The sequence below is a fragment of the Polypterus senegalus genome, chromosome 3 (assembly GCF_016835505.1).
Source record: "Polypterus senegalus isolate Bchr_013 chromosome 3, ASM1683550v1, whole genome shotgun sequence".
In the NCBI taxonomy this organism is placed as follows: domain Eukaryota; kingdom Metazoa; phylum Chordata; class Cladistia; order Polypteriformes; family Polypteridae; genus Polypterus; species Polypterus senegalus.
The window spans coordinates 66,749,199-66,761,169 of NC_053156.1; the positions used below are offsets into that span (position 1 = coordinate 66,749,199).

At 39.7% G+C, this 11,971-nt stretch overlaps 1 protein-coding gene across 1 annotated transcript in view; it reads right to left on the reverse strand.

Annotated features, from left to right (window-relative positions):
* LOC120525271 (polyunsaturated fatty acid 5-lipoxygenase-like) overlaps window positions 1-11,200 on the reverse strand; it is a 32,538-nt gene extending 21,338 nt beyond the window's left edge. Inside the window, exon 1 of the mRNA XM_039747414.1 lies at window positions 11,002-11,200. The gene's annotated coding sequence lies outside the window, so the exon portion shown is untranslated. The remainder of the gene's footprint in view (window positions 1-11,001) is intronic.
* Window positions 11,201-11,971: the final 771 nt, after the last annotated feature.

Genomic DNA, 11,971 nt, shown 5'->3' on the forward strand with positions numbered 1-11,971 from the left:
ACCAGATCCTCCACCAGAATTACCTACAATAGTAACATAATTCAAATTAAAACAAAAAAATATATAACCAGTTCAGAAACATCTGTGCAGTTTTAAATGCTGCTTATTAAACATTCACTGTCTTGGAAGTCAAGCTGCTTTGGTAAATAGTATTATATTAAGTACAAAACCTGTTTTGTGTCTTCTTACTGAAACTTGGCCTAGTAAATCTGACACTATTCCCCTAGCTGAGGTGTCACCAGATGCATACACATTCCTTCATCAGCCTAGAGATACTGGTGGAGGAGGTGACCTTGGAATAGTTCATTGTGACAAAATGCAAACCGCCATGAAAACTTTAGCCTAATTCAGATCCTTTGAGGCACTCATTTAAAGTTTTAAAATAGATTCTAATACAATTGCAATGCTAGTCTACACAACACCAGGGTAATATTCATTGTTAATGCCTGAATTTAACAACCTTTTATCTCATTTGGCTATAAATTATGATTGTTTAGTGTTAATGGGGGATTTTAATGCACACATTGATGTGGAAACTGAGACTTTTAGTAATTGTTTACTCATTTGTTAAATTCAGTAGGATTTTTTCAGATTGTCAAAGGTCCAACTCATAATCATAATCACACATTAGATTTAATTAAAAATTTAATTATTTCTGATCACCACTTAATTACATTTGATTTGATTCTGCCCTTAACAATACATTCACAGATTAAAATAAAGATAATGTGACATGTAGACTATAACTCTGCTTAAAAATTTGTAGATGAGTAAGTCAAGTGTAATCATGGAAAATAATTTAGATCAGTTAACATCAAAGACTATGCCCTTTGGATACAGTGGCTTCAGTTAAAACGAAAAATGACTAAAGCGCATAGAAACTCTCTCTGGTTTAATGAGAGCACGTAAACTCTTAAATTAGTGTTGAAAATTGGAGTGTAGATGGAGTACAACAAAGCTGCAGGCCTTTTGCATTGCATGGAGAGAAAGTGTTACAATATAAAAAAAAGCTCTCTTTAAAACCTGTTCAGATTACTATTATTATTACTAAAATGCTAAAATAATAAATAACAACAATAATACTTTTTTGTGTACTGTTTACAACAAAAGTCGAAAATGTAAGATTCCAGATCTCAGTATCACAGTTCAAACTGCATACTAGCCTGGCATACTCTGTCTCAGCTTGCATTCAGCGCTTTAAAAATTTTAATCTTGTAGCAGAAAGGGAAGTCTTAACTTTAATTTCCTAGAATAAAATCTAATAATTGTTCCCTAGATCCACTATTCTGTTTCTCTTATTGGTATTCTCATGTGGCACTTAATGGCACTGCTCTAATTCCAAGTTGTTTGTCTGCCTATGGAAAAATCATCTTAGATGAAAGAACACTGCAATCATCAGGTATAAGGGTCCTTTCATCAGACTGACCGGCCCAGCACTGACTCAGCTGTAGTTTGGCTAATAGAGGGGAGGCGGATTGTTGGCTGAAGTTTCAAGGACTTCGACTGTGTCTGGATTTCCTTTTCTTCAGTCTGACCTTGGTTCTACAATAGCTGAAGTTTTTCATTTATGTGAAATAATTTCTACTTTTTGGATGTATTTGAACAAATCTGTATTCTTATATGTGATATGTCTGTATTTAGTGAGATGTATAATTTATTCTTCCCTTTCACCTTAAATGCTGTCCTGCCACTCTGCGTCTGCACTTGGTGAGGAGCACTGTGTTAGAACAAAGTAGTTTGTATTGTCTTATGTCATTTCTGAGGTGGCAATGATAAGAATGAACATCTAGCTCTGTGAAGAGAATTACTTGTACTCTATTATTTTTGCGTGTTGTATTTATCCCATTTTTGGTACCCATTTTATGCTCAATCTACCTTGGGAGGGGGTCTCTCTCTTAATTGCCTTTCCCAAGATTTCTTCCTTACAAGATTGTTTTTTTTTTTTGAGAAGTTTTTCTCTTTTCTTCTTAGCAAAGTGTTTGGGAATGTGAAAAAACAGGGCATGTTAAAGCCCATGGTGGCATTCCTTTTGTAATTTTGGGCTATACAAGAAATAAATTGTATTTGTTGTTGTTGAACACACATCTTAGCACCTCAAAATTAGCCTTGTATGAGTAACTATGAGACTTTGTATGTAAGTGCCCTGTTGTGGACTGGTGTCATTTCCAGGGTTTAGGTTATGCCTTTAGCCCATGTTGTTAAACAACTAAACATAAATCAATTGCACATTTAACATTCAAAGAAAATCACACTGTGCAGATTTGGTAAAATAATAGAATGTTAGTTTAACATGAGGGTAACACTTGGGTTCATGTTCCACGTCTGGTTCTCCTCTTATCCTTATGGCTTTTCAATCTGGTGCTCTGGTTTTTCTGCCACACCCCAAAATATTTACACGCCAGGTTAATTGGTGGACCTAAATTGTCCCTATTTGAATGTGGTTATGCATGTGTACGAGAGTGTGCCCTGCGATGGACTGACACCTTGTCCATGGCTTTTTCTTGCCTTGCACCCTTTGCTCCTTGCTCTCCATGACCCGTAAGCATATTTAAGAATGTTATGTTAAATGAATATCCAAAATGCAATATGTTCTCTGCCAGGTCTACCTTGACTTATTATAATCCTATTTTTGGTTAATTTTTAGAAATGCATTTATTTTAAATGAATGAAGAGTTTCTTAATATCTTACTCCCTTGGATATTGTACAAAGAGTATTTGAACTGTATATTAAAGGGACAGCTTTAGGGTGTGATTTCCAGGCACATAGTACAAAGTTGAAATTTTACTCAAAAACAGCAATACAGGCTAAAGAGCATCTACACTGCATGCATTTCTGAAATCTCCCATTATTATTATGCAAAGTGGTGAAAATTTCCTAGTACCGCAAGCTGCAGCTTGCTAAAATGTACACACAAATATATATTTTTTAACCCACCTATCCAGTATGTGATCACCAAGAGCCAGTGCCTATCAAACTACAGTACATATACTGTATATTTATATATAAGATGTAAACATAAAAAAACACAAACAAAAAACAGTTTCATAAAATTAAAAGAATGTTTTTGCCTCTGCCATGTACCCAGATGTACAATCCTCTCTTGTGTCTGGCATGGATCCTGCAGTTGTACTATCTTAATCCCTTCGTAAAGGGCTAGACTCATCTTTAATAACAAATCAATTAAGTAATTATTAGGATTACGACTATGTAATGTATACTACTATGTACCATGTCTAATTATAATACTGCAATACATAATGTATGATGTCTGTATAGCTATAATATATTATAATATATTATTATTCCTTATGTAATTTCTTCATATCCAGCAGTCATAATATTTCGCTCTGGTCATATAATGTTCTGTAATATTGAAAAATACATGTACCTGCAAACTTATATCCTATTATCACACCACTGCACCACAGTGTTGCACATACTGTACCTTTAGCTATTCTCATTTTAACTTCTGACCTTCTGCCACACCAGCACCACTGGACTGACTTTTTGTGGCTGCTAGTTGAAGCAGAACTGACAAACAGCATTGTTGTTCTCCCCGGGCATTTATACCAGGTTGTATCTCAGTTGCTTAATACTTACATAGTAAATTCACTTCCCTTTCTTAATACAGTAGGTCACATACAACCTAAATTCTAAAGACTAAAGATAGCTATGAAAGTGAAGCAGGAGTGCTAAGATACAGCTGCACTTGTTGGCTACTGAGTTATTTAGTGAATTGATATTAACAGAGTTGTCATTTGAAGCATCCACACATCAAATTTTGCTATACACAGCATGTTAATAACTGCAGTGACCCTGAAGCCCAGTGAACAAAAATGAATCAGAATACACAAAAACTAATTGAACATGCAAAAAGCAAATCAGAACATGCAAAAAAAAAATTAATTCACAAAAGTGAATCAGAATATGCAAAAACAAATTGACTACTCAAAAAAATTGAGAAAATGTAAAAACAAATTGAGAAAATGCAAAACGAAGCTGGAAACACAGAAACAAAAAGAATTCAGAAAACAAACTGAATATGCAATAAACAGATGAGGAAATGCAAAAACACATTGGAAAGGCAAAAATAAATCAGAAAACGTAAAAACAAGAAGCAAAAAACGAAAAAATGAAAATGAATGTTCAGATTTTGATTTCTGGTTAGGGCGGCACAGTGGCGCAGTGGGTAGTGCTGCTGCCTCACCGTTAGGAGACCCGGGTTCGCTTCCGAGTTTGCCAGTTCTCCCCGTGTCTGTGTGGGTTACCTCCGGGTACTCCGGTTTCCTCCCACAGTCCAAAGACATGCAGGTTAGATGCATTGGCAATCCTAAATTGTCCCTGTTGTGTGGGTGGGTGTGTGTGTGTTCAGGGTTTGCTTCCTGCCTTGCACCCTGTGTTGGCTGGGATTGGCTCCAGCAAACCCCCGTGACCCTGTAGTTAGGAAATAGCGGGTTGGATAATGGATAGATTTATTCTTTAATCAAAAATCCAATGAGGGAAAATAAGGTAAGTCTATGGTAACAAATAGCAGTAATAAACTTAAAATTACACATACTTTTTTGGATTGATTTGTGATTCAAATAATTAAAGTATTATAGCTCAAAAACAACAAAACAGACGCATTTTCGTTGTATGAAACCGGAGGTACTTCTGCTCGATTTTTGACAATACATGTGAACAGTCCTCCTAAGAGCACATCAATCGACGGCCTTGAAGTTACACTGCATGGCATCAGCAGAGGATTGACCATTACGTTGTTTTTCAGAACAGTAAAAGAGCGACACTCCGGGACGAGAACATGACTGCAGAAAAACTGAGTCACATCTTTCCAGTAGCTTTGCAAACTTTGCTTCACTGATGTAATTTCAAATACCAAAAAGTACATGGACCCATAAAGAACAAATGCAAATAAACCGACGACAGTGCAAACAAGTTGGGAAGCGTGAAAACAAAAAGAGCAGCATGTAACCCAAATCAAAGCAGAAAAAACAGCAAAAGCTTCAAGGCCACTGAAAATAACCCTAAAAACCAGACAGACTATGACAGACTGTAGGGCCAATCGCATTTGCTACAGTAGCTAGCAGCTACTTTGCTGTCACCCAGTGTGACTAATACCATGAACCAAGGCAGAGTTTTAAAGTTAATAAATGAATTAATAAATTAAGTTTTCTCACCTGTTCTAAATAAAGGTGATATTTTCACACTGCATCCTTTTCCACTGCTACTTTTTTTTTTTTTTTACTTAATCCTCGCATCACCTTTCTTTTTTCATTTAGGGAGAGGACATTTTTTGTGGATTTTGTAAATTTGTGTTCATTTAATTCTGAGAATTTAAAAAGGTTGTGCACGGCAACTTGAAACACTAACAGGAAATTTCCTGATAGCCACTCAGTCCCTGGTCATGTCTGTATCCCATCTTGTTTGGTGCACAGGATAGGAGCTAAAACCTTGACTTGATATTGTTTTGAAAAAAATATGTGAATAGCATTGGTGAGCCAAAGGGCCTGCTCTCATCAAAATTGCTTTAATTTTCTGAAGTCACTTCCAACTAGCAGACCACACAACTACTAAATACAGAAATGAGCTGCTTCATATTTGCATGCTATGTGCATCCGTATCCATTCCTAGTCATAAAGGAGAAATGAGTTGACACACATGGATAACAGGCAAAAGAACCAAAGGTTCTCCTGAGCAGCCTTTACTTGTCCATCAATCTTCAAATCATTATCTTATATACTGTAGAAGCATAAAGATATAAAAAATACTGTCAGAGACTATTCTTCAACTATATGACTCAGTAGGTGAATCTCAATTCCAATGACCCCTTTTCTAAAGTACTTTATAATCAGAGTCCCATACTGTATATGCACAGTTGGCCCCACAGCAGCAGAAGTAAACTGATTAAAAGTACACAGCAAATCAATGATGGGAACTGATTGTTTTAATCTGAGATAATATGTCCCATCACTATACATTCCATGACACATCTCAAGAGCTCCATACAAAATACTGATCATAATGTAATCTGGGCAAACTCAAACTAGACTGTGGGCTGGACCAGTAGGAGCAGAGAGGAAGATTTCTTAAAGGAGTTAGATGAACATGGTTTTAGATCTAAAGATGTCTTGTGCATTTCCCATTCATTAATCAATTGTCATGACTGTTGTCCAATATAGGTTTGTGGAGACCAGTGCAATGCATGAATCCATCTTTCAGTCCAGTTCAGGGCACACTCATGCATATACACAAAATCACATTCAGAACAAACTACAAATGAAAGTCCAGCAAACCTGTGTATCTTTCACATGCAGAAGTAAATACAAGCACTCAGAGAAAATCTACACGGACACAGGGAATGCTTACAAACTCCTTGTTGACAGTGACCAGCCAATCAACAAACCAAAATTCTAGAGCCAGAGAAGACAGCATTCATCATATAGGTTAACGGGGTCAATATTATGACTTGGAAAGGGTACAATAAAATGTTTACTTGTATGTGCTGATCAACATGCACACGCCACCACTCTCCAGTGCTATGATTACTGAGTATAACAGGTCAGGTTGAGGAGCATGCACTGATAAGACCATGTTGCCGCACACGTCACATGACGAAACAGCTCGGGATCCTGGTTGGCAACTCTCCAGGCAGACACGCAGTTCAGTCCCAACCTCCAGAAATGACCATCTATCTGCCACAGCCAGGTGTTATGTGGGCATTCCTTTGGCCTGATCCAGTGAGGATCCTGTGAGCTGGATCACCCTCGGGGAATTGCGCCACATGGTTGTAGTGCTGTGACTGACACTCCCTCAAAATGCAAGTAATGCGCCTCATTCAGGACTCCATGAGCATCCAATCATTCGACACAAAGTCAAACCAGCGGTACCCAAGGATTCTCTGTAGAGACACAGTACTAAAGGAGTCTAGCCTTCGTCTCAGGTCACAGGATAGCACCAGGACTCTAAAGACTTGGACCTTCACCCCTTTGGCATAGATATTGGGAACGCCACACACACCTTTCCAGTGACCTCATGACCCCCCATGCTTTCCCAATTTGTCTACTGACTTCATATGAAAATTAATGCCATTGTCAAAACTGTCGGAGAGCCAGTGGGGTCAGGCCTGTTGGGGATTGGAACTTGTTGAGGTGTTGCCTGCTGCATGGCAGAACTCAGGTCCCAATTTGAGGTGGCGTGGAACAAGTATAACATTTATTATTATTTTTAAAATACATTTTTCTGATACCTTTTTCTGAAGAGTCTAACAAGATCAGGGTTCACTACAACTGTTTGTAGATGTTTGTTTTAAAATAGAGCACATGTAGGTTGAGTGACTCAGGGTCACACAGTGACAAGACCAGAAGCAGCAATCTTGTGTTTTAAAGTGCAGTGCTTCATTTTTTTATGCAGAGATAGTATAATATCTGGGAGGCACAAATGCTTACTTCATATTCAGGTCCTATAGGTTTCACACTCTGACTGGCAAACTAAAATCCTTAAACCCATGCAAAGTGAAGAACAGGCCATAATTTCAAACATACAGTAGATGTTAAGAGTCATACACAGAGACTGTAAATGTAAATACACACACAGAAGACTCTTATAGATTAAAAGGACCATGAATACACACACCAAATATCTGAAAATGAAAACAGAATCAGAACCCCAGTCTTGCAAATGGAGAACTTAACTCTACTCTAGAGATGGAGAAATCCAACTGAAACACATAAAGGGGAAAAAAAAAACTTAAACCAGTAATAGGGATACTATACTCCAAATCAACACACAAATACTAAATATGCATTCATAGCTAGGGACTAAAAATGCAATCATATTTAAAGGGATAAAGACCCCAAACCACATAGAAAGGATGAGAGTGTTAAACACATTATTAGAGACTGGGAGCCTTAACCCCTACACATTGAGATGGAAAACCCAGATTAGCTTTTATTTTCATGGGAATTGTTACATATGCATTAACTTCACTTTTACTTTAAAACAATATTTGGAATTTACTTTTCTTCAAGATCTCATTGAATTTTGATTCCGTGTTTGGATTTACATTGTGACAACGCAACATATAACTGCCCGGGAGTAAATATTATTACTTTCTCTCTAATAAATAAACAAACTTTTTTGAATGTTTGTCCCTGTTCGAATGTTTGAACCCCAGTTACCCTCACCTAGAGACTGAGACTCTTGACGTCCACTGACAGACTAACCCTTGGGAGACAGAGAATGACAACCTATTAATAGAGATAGAAGAAACAAAATCACACACAAAGTATATTCCTTTACGTACACCCAAAGTCACAGACAATTCACATTTAAAGACTAAGATCCCAGACCTGGAGAATGTAAGTGCACTCCAACACCCAGATACTGAGAACCTAAACCTCCTTAATTTTAAAGCAGGGTAAATGGAAGAGCAAACTGTGCTGCATTTGGAAACCTGTGAACACAAAAAAACTGGAGACAGGCACATGCTGTCTAAGCTCGAAGTTGGTCATATCATAATGCCTTCAAATATTTAGGTCTAGGTGTGAAAGTCAGGGAGAAGCCCAAGTAAACAATGTTGTTTGACTTATTTGTTCAATTTTATAGAGAGCCTTTTAGGACAGCCATAGTGGTCAGGGTCAAAGCAGCTCCATTCATCATTGCACCTGTCCAAACACAATGCAATCCTGTTAAGACTTGCTGCTAATTCTCACTTTATTTTTATCTTGGATTTCAAGCAAAACTCTTTCAGAGAGGGCAGTCTGAATATCTGGAACTCTGATTTGCATTTTCCAAGTAGGAATATGTCCACAGGGTGACATTCTGACAGGTGTAAATACACACACCCTCACATGTTCATATAAATGAAGAGACACTTGGTCAGTAAAATGCACATCTATCTATATATATATATATAATTCACTAAGGCAAGACAACCATGGAAAGCACGCCGGAAGGGGCGTGGATTCACTAAGCCGCAGACAAGTGAGACACCTATGGCGCACGCAGGAAGGAGCCACGCCCACCAACTCCAAGACCATTGGATACGACGACAACTCACAGAGCCACGCCCACCAACTCGGACGCGACGACACAGAAAAACCGGCATCATTTATATTCGTCTATCGTAGAGGTCACATGCAGATCCGATCCACGTTGACTGTTAATAGAGGCATGTTTCTCGCGGAGGTGAATCGCCATATGTGGCGTGTAAAACTGTTTGCGAGGGGTATCCCATGGGATCCTTAAACCGTTCCTTTACAACTGAGGTTAAAACACAATGAAACGAGCAGTCTTTAAAAAATGAGTTTTGGTTCACACCTGCGACCACGTGCACTATAGCAAACTGTTTTACACGCTACATACAGCAATTCGCATCCGAGACAAACATGCGTCTTCTTAGATACTCCTGCACTTTGTACACACCTCCCTCCCACAGTGGTCGGGTGTCTTGGTGGATTATATATAGAAAGGCAGCCAAAACCGCACAGAGCAATGAAAAGTCTACGTGAGTCACAGGTGCATCTGGACTGTACAAAGACGACAACGACTCGAGTGACGAGTTGGAGGTGGGCACATGAGCAGGCAGTGTATACTGAACGAGAAATCAGCAGACTAGCATGACGGAGGGAGCGGAGTGGATGTCCTTCTTCTCTCCTCCCGTTCCACCCTGAGCGCCGCACGGACGATTGTGTGTTGGTTCGTTCCGTGCATTGGTTAAAACCCAATGAAGGAAGCAGTCTTTAAAAACCAATAAGCCCTGTGCCTCTGATTGCAACAGGCGATCCGGGTAACCAAAGTCTTTGGGTTCAGGGGGGAGTATGGTTACAAAGCTGAAACTTAAAGGAATTGACGGAAGGGCACCCACCAGGTGTGGAGCCTTTCGCTTCATTTGACTCAACACAGGAAACCTCACCAGGCCCGGACACGGACAGGATTGACAGATTAATAGCTCTTTCTCAATTCTGTGGGTGGTGGTGCATTGCAGTTCTTAGTTTTTGGAGCGATTTGGCTGGTTATTTCCGAAAACGAACGAGACTCCCGCCTGCTAAATAGTTACACGACCCAACAGCGGTCGGCGTCCAAATTCTTACAGGGACAAGTGGCTTTCAGCCACGTGAGATTGAGCATTAACAGGTCTGTGATGCACTTGTATGTCCGGTACTGCACGCGCGCTACACTGAATGGATCAACGTGTGTCTACCCGGCGCGGGGAGGCGTGGGTAAGCCATTGAACCCCATTCGTGATGGAGACCGTGGCTTCCAATTGTTCCCCACGAACGAGAAATTCCCAGTACGTGTGGGTCGCTCGCACTGATTACGTCCCTGCCCTTTGTAAAGCCCCCCATGGTCGGGTGACTTGGTGGATTATATATAAAAAAAAGCAGCCAGAACCACAAAGAACAATGAAAAATCAACGTGGAAACCGACTGAGGCGGTGTTTGGAAAATTAACAGTCAGCGTGACTCACAGGTGTGTGTGGACTGTACACAGACGAAAGCGGCTCAGGTAGGGAGTTGGGGGCGGGCACATAACCGAGCAGTGCGTACTGAACGAGCGCCGTTCAACCCCGTCCTTTGCTTTGGAAGGAGAAAGTGTGACGGCGCTCCTTCGGTTTTCAGTCATGGACAATTGTATGTTGGTTCGTAGCGTGCATTGTTGCAAATGTTACTTTTCTTGGTGGATTATTAAATTACGGATTTTTCAAATGTTTATTTTTTCCTCTGTGCTGAAAAATCATTTAAAAAACGGCCTGATTATGCGGCGTATGGTACGCCGCGGGTTGGCTAGTATACAATAAATGCAGATTTCCCGTTAGACTGATTGAAATCTGATCTTGACTTCTGTTTCCTTTTCTACAATCCCCAAAAAGTTAAAGTGGCATTTGAAATTTCTTCAATGCATCACCAAATTGATTTGCTTTTTTATTAGTTATCTTTGTACAGAAAATTTATAGAGATATGTCCCCATGCTAACACAAACCCACACCCCAAAACACTAACCTTTTGCCTGGAGGCGTCTGGCGTCCTGTGGTCTCCTTGTTGTGTCTATTTCTGCACTTGTCACACTTTTATGCAGTTTTGTGCTGCTGTGTCAGCGAGATGCAGAGAAAGTGAACTCAGTCTAGGATGCCTCTGCTGTTTATAAAAGAGTGTCTCAGACGGTGGGGGGTGTTTGTACTCTCTTCAGGTCAGCTGGTTACTCAGGGAGTGGACTTCTTCCCTCCCACTCTCTCTCTTTCCCCCCTGCATGAGAATGTTTATAAGCAAGCAGCCACGCCTATACGTTCTATCAACCAACTAACTGCTTCTAAGCTACAGAAACTTTCATCCTGCTCATTTGGAAAAAGACAGATTCCACAAAAGTACCAACCTGCATTTTTTTTTTTATTTCCAAGTGGTGCTTACATTTCTAGAAAGCCAGAGTTTAACAAGACATGAGGTTGGTGCAGATCAGCTGAGTATAGCTCCTCTCAAATGTTTACACACATTTCAGGAACACTATAGTTTCTTGGTATATGCTCTCAAACATTTTTTAAAACTGTTTACACATTTTTTAAATCTTTCTATACTGGGAGCAAAACAGCACTGCAAGGTCCAAAATCACAAAAACCTGCCTCAGAATTGTATATCTGCAGAAAACTTTCTGCACTCCCTACATCAGTGCCGGTCAAAGCCCATTTGGTGCCCTAGCAGGGTTTATACAGGTGAGGGGACGCTGGCGCACGCAAGTTGCTGCCGCTCCTCCCTGTTAACAACACTTTTCGCAAAATTCGCCTTTATTCTACACTTTCTCACGCTTGTTTTATTTCTTTTACTGTACGTATAGTTCATGGATACAGCCGACCTGAATTGCATGGATTTGGCTTAATATTTACAGATTTTATGGACTCTACTTTGACTGGGAACAGCTGAGTCTGTGGATCGCGGGACGAGACCTACGAACATTTCTTTGTACCTGGCGATCTATGAC